Genomic DNA, 14,988 nt, shown 5'->3' on the forward strand with positions numbered 1-14,988 from the left:
TTAGCCTTGAGCTTGGGCTCCTTCCCCCGAACCCAGTGGGTCTCTTGCACAAAGAGGAACTGTAGTTTCATCCTCGTGAATTCCCGCATGAGCAGCGACCTCTTGGTGGGTGAGTTGAGCCCCCGAACATTTAGAGACCCCACTGACAAGGATTGGAGTGCGTCATCCATTAGGACGCGTTTTGAAGCACATAACTCCAATTTCAAGGTGGTGGGACAGATGTGGAGGCAGTCTCCAAATTGCAACAGGAGTGTGCGGAACACTGGGACAGGCTCTGTAATTTGAACTATAGAAAGTATATTGAGAGACTGCATGCGGGGGGAGATAAAACGGGCCGACTCTTAGCTTGGCTGTACAAGAGTGAGATCCCACGATCCCCGATCAGATTGGTAACCAATGAAAAGGGGGAGGAGGTAGACACCCAAGAAGGCGTGAACAGGGCATTCGTGGAATACTATAAGGTCTTATACGAAGATCGCGAGGGGGGCAGCCAGGAGGAGATAGACGAAGTGCTGGAAGATGTAGGCTTGCCCAAGGTCAGCGATGAGGAGCTGGATGCTCCGATCACCCTGGAAGAGCTGAAGGAGATTGTGAGACAGTTGCCCACTAGCAAGGCCCCAGGGGCAGATGGGTTCCCCAGTGAATTCTATAAAGTTTATGCGGAGGAAGTGCTCCCGCCCATGCTGGAAATGCTCAACGAAGCGTACGAGATGGGACGGTTGCCGGAGTCACTTAGGGAGGCGATTATAATTCCGCTCCCCAAGCCAAATAAACCGGGACATGATTGTGGCTCCTACAGGCCCCTGTCGATGCTGAACCAAGATAGCAAGATCCTGACAGCTGTCCTGGCTACTAGAATGATCGGCAAGTTGATCCACCCTGACCAGACGGGCTATGTCCCTAATAGGAACATTACTCATAACCACAGGCGCCTCCACAGGGTGGTCGAGTGGGGTTGTAATGATGACGGCGAAATGGCGATAGTGGCATTGGACGCGGTTAAAGCGTTCGACTCTGTTCGGTGGCCTTGGCTGCTGGCGGCTCTGAGATTGTACGGGATGGGACCAGGTTATGTTAGGTGGGCCGAGATGTTATACAGTGCACCACTAGCCAGGGTCCGTACGGGTGCAGTGGTGTCAGAGAGATGGCAGTTGGGCAGAGGCACTAGGCAGGGGTGTCCCTGGTCCCCAATGTTGTACATCCTGGCCCTAGAACCCTTAGCGATTTACCTCCGGCAGCAGTATGACCCGGTCGGCATCGATGTGAGAGGAGAGTGCCACCTTATATCCCTGTATGCAGATGATATGCTGCTATACCTAAGATACCCAGAAGAAAATTTGCAGTATGTCTTAGAGGTGATGGGGAGGTATGCCTGGTTGTCCGGTATAGCGGTAAACCCCCAGAAATCCACTCTATTTCCGCTGGGGGGCTATGTGGGGACTCCGGTAGAGAGGTTGCCAGTGTTGCAGATCCCGTGGGCGACGAGATCCTTTAGATACTTGGGAATTGACGTGTATCACACGACTGTGGAAGAGCACAAGCATAACACTGAACTTGCTGTGGGGAAGATCGAGAAATGCATGAGGTTCTGGGAAAGATTGCCACTAGCGATGATGGGCCGGGGAGCTATGCTTAAAATGGTGGTACTGCCCAGGCTTCTGCATTATTTTAACAATATCCCCTACATGATTCCTAAGAAGTTTTTCGTGAGGCTACATAGGATTTGCAGAGAATTCCTGTGGCACGGCACGCGCAACAGAGTCGCACTGTGGAAGCTGCAGAACTCCTATGAGAAGGGCGGAGTCAAACTGCCGAACTTTGAGGCATATTATGTGGCAGCGCAGCTACAATATGTGTCCAGGTGGCTCTCTGATGACGAGACCCCTGAACACAGGCTGTTTGGGAGGGATTGCTCCCCTTTTTATCTGCGAGAGGTGATCTGGGTGGCTAATGCATGCATGAGGGAGCGGCCTAGAATGCTAGCTTTGGGACGGAACATGTGGAAACGGGCCTGCCGGATGATGGGTAACCCTTTGCCGTGTGTGTTGCAGTTCCCATGGGTCGCACTGGCGAAGGGAGATGGGCAGCTCAGAGCAACCATCCGGATATACTGGGAGTCAGTGGGGTTGGTCACCATGGGAGATATTTGGCAGGATGGGACCATCTTGGAGTTCGAAGAATTAGAGGCAGGGTCGGGATTGCACAGGGGTCAATATATGACATATCACAGGATAGTGCAGGAGATCCGGAATAGGTGGCCCGAAACTACCCTGGCCGATGAACCGGACGCCACGGTGGAGATACTATATGACACATCGGAGGGCGGACATGAGGTCTCTAGATTGTACGAGATGTTGATGACGAAGGTTGGTAGCGACTTAGTTCACTTGAGACTGGAATGGGAAACGGAGATGGGGGCCCCGATGGCAGATGGGTTGTGGGAGCGAGCCCTGGGGTATCACAAAAAAGTATCGAGAAACGCCAGGTTTAAGCAAATACAGCTTTATATAACGCACAGGGCATACATGACCCCCTTGAGAATATCCAAATTTCGGGATTTTGGACGCCAGGCGTGCCCCAAGTGTGACGAGGAGAATGCAGACATGATACACATGTTCTGGGCGTGCCCAGTAATTGCAGGCTATTGGGGTGAAGTGGCGCAGAAGTTGGCAGGAAAGGGTGTCACGCTCAAAGTGGATTCAGCCTGGGCCTGCTTACTGGGGGGATATCCCAGAGCGCGTAAACTTAGACATGTCGAGAAACTGAAAGATTTGGCTTATGTGCTTGCTAAACGTAGGATTGCCATGGGATGGAAGGAGTGTCATAAGCCACGAACGGAGGTCTGGTGGAGGGATCTCCAAAAATGGGCGGAGGCCGAGACGGCTGTGTGGCGGGATACTAGTAATGCAGGGGAGGAGGAGGAAATGTGCTCCCTCGCGGCATGGAAATTGTTGATAGCTGAACTGTTTGGAACGGGGTCGGCTCCAATTGAATCTGAGAGCGATGACGCCCCCCCGTTCACAGCGGATACCAATGGCGAACACCATACAGGCTCATAGGGGGGAGGGATGGGGATTGCAGTGCTGTTTGTTATCAATGTGTTTATTTATGTTCAAGTTGTAATGTCGTGTGGTTTATATATAAAATAAAAATATATTTAAAAAAAAAAACTCCAATTTCAAGGATGCAAGTGCCGTTTCTCCCTAGTTGTTTCAATACCTCGCAGGGGGCTAGTAACGACCCCCAGGGTGTGATCAAATCCCCAAACTTAGGCGTGACATAACAAATCCCCCAACATCCCAACTTCCCCACTTCTCTCCCCCCACCACCCTCCCCCCAGATCGCCTGGTTGTGTTGAGGCATCGTCCCGAGGACACACAACCAGCCAACCATGTCTCCCCCCTCCGGGCTCGTTACCTCATTATACAAACCCAATTGAGCCCCCCCCCCCTCTACGGGATGAATGCAAGGAAGTACAATCTAGCAACATCCCCCCTTTGCATAGTCAAGTGGATAACATTTTCATCGGTTTCCAGTAGTTTGATTCAGCCGTTCTGAGGGTCCGGCGACGCTGGTGCCACTCTCCTGCATTTCCTTTGGCCTCGTACTCTGTGCCTCTCCTTTGGAGCGTTGCTCTTTTTTGGGCCCTTCGGGGCGCGCTCCGGATCTCGGTCTCCCAGTTCCAGACCCGAACTATCTAGGAGTTCGCCCGTCACTCTTTGGATGTCATCTTCGGTGATCAGGGTATACTTATATCCTTCGAGTTCGAAAGAAAGTGAAAAAGGATACCCCCACCTGTATCGGACTCCCTTGGCTTGGAGCATTTTCGTCAGAGGGGAACACAGGAGGCGTCTTGCCAGAGTGAAGGCCGACAGATCCTGGTATACCGAGATCTGGGTCCCCTCCCATTCCACCGGGCCCTTCCTGCGAGCCAGTTCGAGGATCCTGCTTTTCTCTGAGAAGTAATGGAAGCGGACTAGGACGGATCTGGGGCCTCTGGAGGCTGCCCCTGCTCTATGGGCCCTATCAATAGTGGGTTCGTTAGTGTTAGCCCCGTCGAAAAGGACTCTCACCACCGCGTTGACTGCCTTGACAATGTCTGCCTGAGTTTCACCATCTTGTTCCGGGAAGCCTAGGAAACGTAGGTTGCAGCGCCTTTCCCTGTTTTCCAAATCGTCCATTTTTAATGAGCATTTCTCTTCTCTTCTCTCAAGCTCCGACAGGCGCATGTCAAATTGTGTCTCGAAAATGTCACTCGAGGTTGTAGTGTTCTCCAATGCCTGCACCCTGTCTTCTATATTGTCCACCTTTTTGTCTAGGGTGTCCAGCCTAAGGGTGATATCTGCACGGAATCCTCTAATTTCATCCAGCAGGGCCGCCATACCCCTGGAGACTGAATTGGCATCTGTCGCTTCTTGTTGCGTTTGGGCGGCCATTTCAGGGGCTGTAGGGGGCTCAAGGGACCAGCGCCGAAACCTCTGCAGTGTTTCCCTCCAGGTCATAGGCCTTACCTGGGCGCTCTTGCTCCCCGGTGTCTACCACCGAGTGATTGAGGCCAACGGGGCCTACTCATCTCCTTTGCGTCCTGGGGGGAGCGGGGGCCCCTGGTAGCTCTGCGGCCGAGGGCGGGGACAAGGTTGTGGGGGGGCTGGAGCCCCAGTCAATTCCCCTGTCGAGGGCGGTGGTTTCCCTTTCTCCGATTTTCCCCGCTGTTTTATCCCTTTAGTTGGGGGCCGTGACCTGTTGCGTTTTTGCAGGCTGTCCTTTTGCGGCGTTTGCGGGGGGTGGGTGCCTCCGATTGAGCTCCGTGCCCCTCTCAGTCTCAGGGTGCTTCCGGGGCTTGCGTGGGCAGTCCCTGGCTTCTCTCCTCCTTCCCCCTTATGGGTTTTATTTCCCCCGGTGGGTGCCCAGCTCCGGGGTGGGTCTCCTTACCTCGGGGGGGTCACTCCCCCGCCGCTTGTGGGGTGCTGTTCCGTTGCTGACTCCCCACTGGGGGGGTTCCTTGACCTGTTGCGGTGCCTCCTTCTCCCGCTCCTTGGGCCACCTCCTGGGCCGATACGCCGTCACGAACGGCCGTCTGGTCAGGGCAGGAGCCCTCGGCCTCGATCGCCTGGGCCTTTGCAAGTTTTCTTCGGGCCCGGGCTCGACGCTGCTTTCCGCGGAGCCGCAGGGCCGCAGGGGCCTCGCGCCCTCGAAGTTCGCAGGCTCAGAGCTCCGGCTCTGGTCCACACTCGGCTTTCAAAATTGGACCGGGGGGAGGGGGGGTGTCGCTGTCTCGCTCCGGGGGTGTCGGGGGCGGGGGGCTCAGGTCCCTCGATCAGCGCCCTGTTGGGGAGACGAGCGGAGATGCCTCAACACATCTCAGCGCCCCCTGGTGGATTCTGCGATATTAATTTTATGTCAGACGTGGCCATAGGCTCAAAAGGCGGTTCCATTAAGCCTGCCAACACTGTGTTGAGACTCCAAGTTGGGGGGGGAACGTTTTACCGGGGGAAAAATTCGAAATAAACCCCTCATGAAGTGTTTCACAAGTCTGTCGCTAAATAGAGGAGACGACTGCCTCTTCCTCGTGAACCTTGAGATGGCCGCCAGGTGCACCTTTATCGATGTGAAGGATAACCCCCTCTCCGCCAAGAGGAGCAGGTAAGGTAGAACTTGTTCCGGCGTCACCAACAACGGTTGTAGGCCTTGTTGTCCTCGACACCATTCACAGAACCTCCGCCACTTATAGGAGTAAGATTTATTTGTAGAAGGGGCTCGGGCCGCCTGCAGAATTTTTGGGCAATCCTCCGCAACGTTTAAAGCACCGAACTCCGAAAAGTCAGGAGCCAGGCTGTAAGGTTGAGACTGTCCGGGTCGTGATGCCACACCGTGCCTTTGTCCCGGGATAGTAGGTTCGGGACTCTCGGAAACGCTATGGGATGTTCCAGCGACAGGTGAAGCAGGTCGGAGAACCACGGTTGCCTCGGCCAGTGTGGTGCCACTAGAATTACCCGGCAATTGTATCTGCGTATCCACTGATTTGTCCTCCGTATGAGGGGGAAAAGCATAAAGGAACATGTCCGTCCATGGGAAGGAGAATGCCTCCCCCATGGAACCCTCTTGAGGCCATCTGCTTGCGAATTGCTCGCATTTCTCGTTGTCTTTGGTCGCGAAGGCGTCCAGAGGGGGGTGACCCCATTTCTGGAACACTTTCATCAGGTGAACTGTGTCCATTTCCCACTCGTGTATTTGGGCCATGCTTCTGAGGGAGTCTGCTTGGGAGTTCCTCACTCCTGGAAGGCGATGAGCCACGATGGAAATTTTGTGCTTTAATGCCCAATGCTATGTTTTCTGGGCTTCTATGGAAAGAGTTCTTGATCGCGTCCCTCCTTGTTTCCTCAGATAAAACATGGCCGTTGTATTGTTGGCCAGTATTCCTACTCGCGAGCCCTTGATGTGTGGTAGGAATGCCTTCAAGGCCCATCGTACTGCTCTGAGTTCTAACACGTTTATGTGTAGGAGTGACTCCGTTGGAGACCAGCGACCCTGCGTTTGGAGAGCACCCATGTGAGCTCCCCATCCGGTTAGGGACGCATCCGTGACTATGGTTCGCTGAAACTCCGGCTCCTGTAGGGGTACGCCGTTGTTCAGATTGTGGAAACTCTGCCACCACTGAAGGGTCCGAAGCAGCTTGTCGTCGTCGATTGTTATCTTGTCTGACCACGATCCTTGAGCCTGCGTCCATCGGTCCGCGAGGAATTCATGGACTGGCCTCATGAATAGGCGACAGTTTTCCACCAGATGGATGCAGGATGCCATGGCCCCTAGGACCGAAACGTATTTTCTCACTGAGATCTTGGTGTTTCGCCGTAGTCGGCATGCTTGTTGATTGAGTCTTGAGGTTCTATCGAGAGAAGGTTTCACTAGCCCTAACTGGGTCTCGAACTGTGCCCCCAGGAATACCAGCGATCTCGATGGCTGCATAGAGGATTTTTCGAAGTTTATGGCGAATCCCAGCTGTTGTAGAAGCTGCAAGGTGGCTTGTAAACTTGTGTTGGTCGACGCTGGGGAGGATCCCCTTACCAGCCAGTCGTCGAGGTATGGGTATACGTGGTGGCCTTGCTTCCTTAGCCAGGCCGCTACTGGAGCCAGGCATTTCGTGAACGTTCTGGGGGAGGTCTTGAGCCCAAAAGGAAGAACCGTGAATTGGTAGTGAGTCCGCCCTATTACAAATCTTAGGAATTTCCTTTGTTTCCGACACATTGGAATATGGACATACGCGCCCTGTAAATCCAGGGACGCTAGAAAATCACCCTCTTGAACGGCGCGGATCACTTCCTGCAGAGTGAGCATCTTGAATTTTAGGCTCTTCAAAGATTTGTTGAGATCGCGTAAGTCTAAAATGGGACGCCATTTGCCGTTCGGCTTTTTTACGACGAAATATCTTGAGTAGACTCCTTGACCTCTCTGTGATGTTGGAACTAATTCTACCACGCCCTTTGCTAACATGAGTGTTACCTCTTGTTGCAGTATCTTCAGATAGGAATGAGCGGTGAACGCAGGTGGAATTTGCGGAGGGCTGTGTTTGAATTGTAGAGAGTGTCCGTTTCTTATAGTATCCAGCACCCATTGATCCGTCGTTATTCGTTCCCATTCGTCGACATATGCTGAAACTCTTCCCCCCAGAACGGTGTGTTGTATGTCACTGCTGACCTTTATTTTGCTCGTCTCTCGACGACGACGGATATGATGGTCTTTTTCTGGAAGTCTGGAAGTTCCGGCGACGGTTTGCCGTTTGGGAGGCACGTCTGTATCCCTGGGAGGGGTAAGCTGATCTGCCAAAGGATCTGTCTCCAGATGCAGAGAATCTTGAATTACCTGAAGCCCCTCTAAAGGGACGAAAAGACTTGTAGTTTCTGCCACTCTGGAGGGCACCCAATGAACGTGCCGTGTCCGAGTCCTCTTTCATTCCCTTTAGGGCTTCGTCCACCTTCTCACCGAAAAGAAGGTCTCCCTCAAAGGGCATATCTAAAACTTTGTATTGTACTTCTGGCCTGAAGTAGGTACACTTAAGCCATGACTGTCGACGTAATACAACCCCATTATTGACTTGCTTGAAGCCTGACTCAGCGAGGTCCACCGCGATGTTTATTGCGTGATTTGAGGCTTCCTCACCTTCTCGGACGAGTAACATCGCTGCCTTCCTATGTTCTTCCGGAAGATGATCAAGCAACGGAGCTAGCCTGTGCCACATCTCCCTATCGTATCTGGCAACAATTGCCAGAGAGTTTGCGGCCTTTACTGTGGTCGCTCCCACGGATAGCACTTTTTTGCCAAAGGCATCTTGGCGTCTTGCTTCGTTCTCCGGAGGAGTCGTGCACTTGTGCTGGGCCTTCGCCTTCCTCGCTGCTGCCGCCGACACCACAGAGTCTGGCGTTGGTTGGGAGGATAAACACTTGGGGGTAGACTCTGGAGCCTTAAACTTTTTTTCCAGGCGTCCTTTCACTGCCGGCTCTGAAAACGGGTGACGCATTGTCTGCAACCCCTCCTTCCATACATGGTCTAGTATTGGTATCGAGAACACAGACCTCCTTCTCTTACCCATGTGGTCGAACAAAAAACAGTCCTTTTTCTGTTCTTCCTGGGACAAACCAAATTCTTTGCATGCCTTCTCCATCATAGAATGGAATGACGCAATGTCGTCCGGAGGGGACGGGTGAGCTGGGCTTCTAGGGGTTTCCAACTCCACCTCTGACTCCCAGGTTGGATCCCTGGAGGGGGATGATGAGATATCCGACATGGCTCCCCTGTCAGACTCCGAATCTGGCAGCTCACCTTCCTCTTGTGCCAGTGCTGAGATTGGCGTGCGTAGGTGCGTCGGTTGACGGGACGGGCCCGGCTCGTCGACGGGTGACTGCGGCAGGTTTGCCTGAGGTAGTCTCTGGTCCAACGACTTTAACAACGATTGAAGCGTGGACAGAATTTCCAACGACAAAACAGATTGAGGATTGAGAAGAGGGGCAGATACCGGTATAACGGATCCCCTCGTCGACGACTTGTCAGCCACTCGTAGCCCTAGGTCTGCTGGGCCAGCTATTCTCTCATTCTTGTCCTCCGAGGACAGCAACACAGCCTGTTCTTGTAGTAAAGTATCCGGGGGGGTCGGATCAAAAACTTCAGGCCTCCAGTAGAACCCCCGTCGACGAGGCCATCGTCGACGTCGTCGTCGGTGGGACGGTGGATGCCACCTGCGTAAGTGGCAGGGTGGAGGCCGATGACTGGGCCGCCGTCGACGACGGTGACTTAGCAGGTGGTTTTGGCGGTCCCGCCTTTTCCACACTTGGCTTGCTTTTACTCGACTCTCGACTCGTGGTCGATCTATGATGATCGCCCGAGGAGGATTTCCTTTCCTTTGATGAAGATTTCTTTGACGAGGAGTCTCTAGTTGAGTGGCTTCCAGACGACTCTTTTTCCGTCGGTCGAGATTTCTTCGCCGGTGGTTCCGACGAGGTAGCGCGGCGTGATGTTTTCGCCGATTGTGTGGAGCCTATCTCCGAAGGGGGGTATGCCCCCGCTCCCTCATTCAGCCATGCCACCAGTCGTCGACTGCGGTCTTTGAGGGTTTTTTGAGAAAACCCTTTGCATATGTCGCAGTTATCCGCCGAATGATGAGGGTGGAGGCAATATATACAATCCATATGTCCGTCCCCCTCGTAAACTTTTTTCAAGCCGCACGTCGCGCATGGGCGGAACAGCGATTTTCCTGACACGGAGGACATTTTCTGTACTCAATTTCCAGTAACGCAACCTTATACAAAATAGTAAGACAACGCGAGGAGATCCCACTACTTTGGAGACGGTTGAAATCTGAAGGGGAACCGCGGGGGCGGGCCTCTTATACTGGGACGGAGTACGGAGCATGCGTAGGCGGGTCCTAAAAGGACGTAGATAGGACACAAAAGTGTTGAAAGTTTTCCTATAGGAAAAGGCTATATATGTGTACTGAGGGGTCCCAGTCTGACGACGGGGAATATTCTAAGCATGTGAATCCATGAAAGATCCAATGCTGGAGAAAAGATAGATTTCCATACAAAACCTATGTGTTTGAATACATTGTGATACTGAGATAAAAAAAACATGCAGTCAGGGATACTTTTACACGTTTCACAGCAATTTAGACCCAGCTTTGCCAGTTCAGGGGTAGGGCCTGCAATTTGGTGTCCTGTCCTACAAGACTCAGGCTTACATTTTAGGACTTGAATTCCATTGTCAGCACATGTTCTGTGCAATACTAAATTCATTTACTATAGTGTTAAAAGTGGGTAGGTCGACAATCAAGTGGGATTCGATGGTTGTGCGAGAACTAACTTTACAACACTCTCTTCAAAACTTGTTGGAAAAAATGAAGTCTGTACACACTTTCTGTACAAATAAAGCCACCAGTCAGATTTAAGAGCCATTTCAATAAAGGAAAGGTCAAGGGGAACTCTGTCCTTTTGCTTGGTAGAGTCGGATATCTTAAACCAGTATCTGGCTCTGTAGGACCCCATGATGGAGAAGAATTTTTTTCCCCTATATGAGGGGTTCAGGCAAAGCTGCCCGCTATGGTATGCAACCCCCCAGAGGTAGCATCATGGAGGATCCTCCAGAACCCAACTACCCTCCCAAAAGCAAATCTACAGCGGAGCCCGTTTAGTACCTTTAGAAAGGTCCTTTTTCAGGGAGCAATCAGTGTATGCATTATGTGGAGGAATAAACAGGTCCCGCGTGCTAAATGGACTGCAGCACTGTTCCCAAAGAGGCACAGACTGCATTTTACCAAACGGGCAGAGAGAAAAGCCTGGTGAGTGACTCCTGGCTGGTCGGTTAGACTTTTTTCATTCTGACATGCACCCTGGCAGGGGGCATATATTCCTTTTAGTACAATCTCTTAAAAGAGGAGGGGTAATAAGTACTTTCTGGTCAGTGTATAGTACAAAAACCTTCAGGAGCCTGGAGAAGGTGGCCTGTGGTCAGAGGAAGAAACTATCTGACCCAAGAAGGAACCAGAAAGAGAAAAGATAAGAGATGGAAAAGCTATTACAGGACTGTGTAAAATTAGGGAAGTTGGGACTGGGAGACTAAGGCATGTTTGAAAAATCCAGGATTTATTTGTTCTCGGACATTAAGTCCTATTGAGACCATGTTATCCCCCCTTCTGGAGCAATATTTTCCTTAAGCTATCCCTTTTGAGTTTCCCTTGACCTGTAAGGCATTCCATCAACTCTTCCCTGTTGTGCAATCTAAATCTCAAGTGTTCAGTTGATCCCACACTGTCATACTCCCACACTTGTGATAAATGAGGGTGTTTCATCTACGTCTCAGCTGCAAAAGAACCGACCAAAGGCCACCCAGGGCAGGATTTACAAGTACACGCGTTTGAGGGGACCTGGAGCTAATGCTTCATCTCACACAGGAACCTTGTCAGAATGCATGTGTAGCCCCAGTGTTTTCACTCTGGGGACCATTGCTCACCACCAACAACCACCCCATAACAGCTGAAAAGGAAGAAGAGAGTAGGCCACCTGTTTCATTATCTTACCATTATCAGGAGATGGGCTACTGTCCCAAGTTCCCCTGATATCCAGCACCACGATACATGCTAGAGGTCTGTAAGGTATTCACCGACTTAGTATTCCTACTCCTCGTGTAGTCCTTCCCTGGGCCTGGGAGTGTCCTGCTACACCTATACACCCTTGCATGGACATCCAGAGCAGTCTGCCATTTTTCCTCCCACTCTCCTTTGCCACCCATTTAAAAGAGGGCTAGGGGATATCCCCTTGTGTGATCCTTCACCAGATTACCTTTAGCAGGTCACCCTCTATCACCATCATCCCCTACAACAACCGGGTCACCTAATGAAAATCCTCCTGAAGCCTTTAAGGTCTACCCTCAAACCCTCTGCCACTCCAACCCCACAACATAATGCAACTATACCAAACACATATATATATATATATATATATCCAAAAAAAGGAGGAAAGTTGAGCTGCAGGCCACGCAGCAATTTCAAAAGCACGGACAGAGACCATTGAAACACTGTGTTGAAAATACGGGTACATTTTAATGTTTCCACACGAACAGCAAAAATTGTACAAAAACAAATGAGTACAACAAGCAACCATAAAAAAGACACACAGAGGCAGGACACCATGGTGAACGCACTACACGCACACACACACACACACACACACACACACACAAGTCCATAGTGTTCATCCACACATGACCTCTGATCACAATACCTTCTTTTGGGTCTCCTTTTCTGATACCCGTGAACCATCACGGCCCGGAGGGATGTGCTACACTGCGAACCTCATGCCCACAGAGGGGCTGTGCACAGGAACTGTGTAGGGCTAGTATGTTTTCAATGCACCACCCCTTGCCCCAGTTGGCACCATCAACACCACTGCTGCCCGAGAAAGTCCCCATTGTGGTGAGCATCATCACCCTGCACCTGTGTGGCTCCTCTGCATCAGTGAGTGGAATCCCTGTGAACGCAAGGATGCAGAACTATACGGCAGTGTTCCCCGCTGATGCCGAGGGCCGTCCTCTTCACCCAAGCTGCATCTTGCATGAGGCCTTGGAATTCTACACCTGCAGTCTGCCCAGTCAGATCCATGGGGCAGGCTGAACCCAACAGGCCATAGTCTTTTGGGCCCGCTTGAGGCCCTAGGCCCCCAGCGACTCATACCACAGTGCCTCTGCCCATTACAATGCTGGTCCCAACCGTGTTTCATATGTTTTTCTTTCTCCAGCCTTGAGACCCTCAGGTAAGTACACTATACTTTGTAAACTCGATTGTCCAGATTTGTATTTGCATTTGAGACTTATATAGCGCCTTAATCTAAAGCGCTGTACTTAACAATATAAAAACGGTACAATAATATGAAATGATAAATGAGATGCAAAGCCTAGGATCAACCCTGCTGGATCAGATGAGATTTCAACGATTTACAAAACAAGGAGTAGACAGTGATAGAGCATAGAGAAAAAGGAAGAGAGTTCCAATGGCAGGGAGCAAGGTGAGCGAATGTGCGAAAGCGTGACTGGGCAGAGGGGCCGGGGGCTGGAACTACAAGACGAAATTGAGATCTAGAGCGAAGAGAGCAGGAGGGAGTATAGAATGAGACAAGCCAGGAGAGTTAGTCCGGGGTAAGACCATAGAGTGATTTAAAGACAAGGGATACAAAGTTGAATTTGAATTGAGCATAGAAGGGAAGCCAACCAAGAGTGCGAAGAGCAGAGGAAATAGAATCACGTGGAGTCTAGCAGAAAGTACACGAAGAGAGGCATTGAAAACTTTTCTTAAGGGAGCAAGTCGAGAGGTTGGGAGACCAAAAGTGTAGTGGCACAATAGAAGAGGCGCAAGACACTTAATGAAGATATCAATAGTTTGGTTGCATCAAAAGTCAGGAAAGAGCGAAGTTTGTGAATATTGAATAGATGATAGCGACAGGCACGACAGGAGATTCAAATGTAGTGTTTAAAGAATAAAGCAGAGTCAAAGTAGAGTCCCAGAGCAATTATTTTAGGACTGACAAAGGAGCAGTTTCCGTTGAATGCACGGGATGGAAACCAGATTGACAGCGAGGAAGGATTGAGCTATTTGACACAAATGAGGAAACTTGGGAATAGACAAGGTGTTAAAGTAGTTTAGAGAGATAAGGAAGAAGAGAAATAGGAAAGTTTGAAACAAGAGATGGGTCGGCAGAAGTTTTTTTTTTTTTAGAATACCAGTGATGGAGACATGCTCGAAGGAGGATGGGAAAGTTCAGGTTAGAAGGCAAATAGTAAAGAAAGATGTAAGATTTGAGGGAGGATAGACTTTAGCAATGAGGGCAGATGGGATAGGGTCGGTTGATGCAGCAGTAGGATGGGCACGGATCATCAGAAGAGATGCCTTAACATTGTAAGATTTGCTTAACACACAGGTAAGTGCAGCAAAACAAAGCACATTTAACATTTTAATAATCAACTTTACATAACCCAACGTGTGTGCATGTTTTTTTTCAGTCTTTTCTCTTATAAGGTTATATTTTTAAGTTTAACCCCACCTAACTGGGCTCATATTGGGAATGGGGTTACACATGTTGCTGTTTTTATGAGAATGGGTCTCTTTTTGCTATTCTCTTTTTTTTTTGTCTTTCTCCATCTTAACTCAATTACCAATATACTGTGCCTAAGTAGGCTACCCTAGAGCACCACGAACACAGAAAAGGAAAACATAAATCCACTTTCCTCGAATGACATCAGTGAGAAAAAGGATAGAAGTGGCCTGAAGCTACTGTCTCTTCTCACAGAAGAGCCTTATCAAAATGCATGCTGGTGTTTTTATGAGAATATGGCTTTTGAACTTTTCTGCTTTCCCCATTTTATCTGAACTACCGTTAGCTCGGAAGTGAATGGCACCAGCCAATCGGGAGGCTAGGAACGCAGGCTTGCACCAATATTATAAGCCTGCATTCCTCTCCAACGCCACCCGATGCCACCATTTATTTCTCTCTGTGACCTATCCCGCTTCCCACCTCTCTCTCCTCCATTACTGCTCCCTCTGCCATCTCTTCCCTATTGACCCGTTGTTCTGCCACCTTGGGCCCTTGTGGCTCCATCTGGCCTCAGACGGCCCCCCCCATCAACATAGAAAGGGAACTTCCGTCCTTTTCTAAGCTGCATGGTAGCAGTCATTTACTTATTTATGGGGAATCAAGCTTGCGCCGTCAGTGTGGACCAGATGCCATTACAAACATATTTACTCACCGTCCCTCAGGAGAGAGCGCAAATAGCATTCATCAATTCTATGGGGGCAGACTTGGGCGGTAATGGCCCCAAGCCCTCGTGACTGCATCGCTCGAGTCCAGCATGGCCCAGGCTGTCACCAGTAAAGCCTGACCCCTGCATAGCATTGATTTGCGTTAATGTATATTGCATGTAACTCTGCTACCCTGGAGTACCATGAACACATAG

The 14,988-nt window shown here is 50.6% G+C and overlaps 1 protein-coding gene across 2 annotated transcripts in view; it reads right to left on the reverse strand.

Annotated features, from left to right (window-relative positions):
• ENOPH1 (enolase-phosphatase 1) overlaps positions 1–14,988 on the reverse strand; it is a 465,841-nt gene that overhangs the window by 155,046 nt on the left and 295,807 nt on the right. The gene's annotated exons all lie outside the window — the stretch shown is intronic.

This window comes from Ambystoma mexicanum, chromosome 6p, assembly GCF_040938575.1.
Source record: "Ambystoma mexicanum isolate Mex_15411 chromosome 6p, UKY_AmexF1_1, whole genome shotgun sequence".
NCBI classification, from domain to species: Eukaryota; Metazoa; Chordata; class Amphibia; order Caudata; family Ambystomatidae; genus Ambystoma; species Ambystoma mexicanum.